We start from the raw sequence: 1253 nt of genomic DNA on the forward strand, positions 1-1253 counted from the left end.
GGATGGTGGGAAGATACCTGGTGTCCCTCAAAAAGCAGCAGGCTGAGCTGGGGTGAGAGGGAAGGCGAGTTCTGGACGCTGCTGTCGGCCTTTCTCCGCGTTTCACCGGATCTCACAGTTTTAACAGGAAACCCCCTTGTTTTGGTTGAGTCACAGGCATTGCCACTGCCCGTGCTGACTCCAAACTTTGTGTCGCCAATGGGGAGAAAACGAGGAAAGATCTGGGCTGTGGGACGTGGCAGCTGCTGTTTTCCTCTCCTCTCCTGTGCCAAGGCACAGCTGGAGTCAGCATGAGGCAAGGCAGGAGCGGGGAGAGCGGCAAACCCTCGGCAGTGCTCGCTCTTCTCACTTTATTTCAGCTTCAGGAAGAGGTGGGTGGGCCAGCTTGGAGCAACCCAAAAAACCTGTGGCTCTTTGCAAGGCATATGCTCCCTTGGAGGAGAGCTGGGCTGGTTTGCGCTGCGCGGCGCCGTGTTTGCCTTCGGAGCAGGGGCGCTGCCAACCCTGGCGGCTCACTCGTGCAGAGATAAGGCTGAGCGCAGGCAAGTGTGTGAATTCTAGGAACTGAGATGGAAAAACAAAGAGCATATGTGTGCTGCGTGCTTGGCTCGGCCCGGCAGCGAACTCCGCCGCGCTGCGTGCGGGGAGCCAAACGCTGAGCAAAGGGTTTGGGGTGGGGTGTGTGTGGCTGGGCAGGGCCCAGTGCCACGTGGAGGGGCTCAGGGCAGGAAATAACACAAAATTCCCCGAGTGTGTTCTTCAGGGAATGCGCCAGCAGCAGGCAAACAGCAGCAAAACAGTAAAAATCTGAAAATCTGATTAATGATTTGTTTGAGAAATATGGGAGCCAATTAATATCGATCACAGCACGAGAGCTGGGTCACAGCCCTTGTGCACACACAGAGCCCTCACGGGGGTAAAGTGACTGATTTTGCAGCTTCCAACGCGAGAGAAGGGGCATGTGCAGCTCGCAGTGACTGTGTCACCAGCTGTGGGCTCTTTGTGTGTGTTTCTAAGGGCTGCTAATTACCCCGAAATCTGCATCTCAGCAAGCGAGGGGGTTTGTCTGCCCCGCGCTCACAATGGCCCGGCAGCTGCAGCAGAGGGGGATGAAACCCTCCAGTGTTCGGATAAACACTTCGCCTTGGGAATGCAAAGCGTGGGAGGGAGGGAGGGAGGGAGGGAGGGGAGCTACCCTGGGATGCCGCTGGTTGTGATGAGCAAGGCGGGATGGATCTGGGAGGGTCGGTGCG

The sequence above is a fragment of the Geospiza fortis genome, unplaced genomic scaffold (genome assembly GCF_000277835.1).
Source record: "Geospiza fortis unplaced genomic scaffold, GeoFor_1.0 scaffold183, whole genome shotgun sequence".
In the NCBI taxonomy this organism is placed as follows: Eukaryota; Metazoa; Chordata; class Aves; order Passeriformes; family Thraupidae; genus Geospiza; species Geospiza fortis.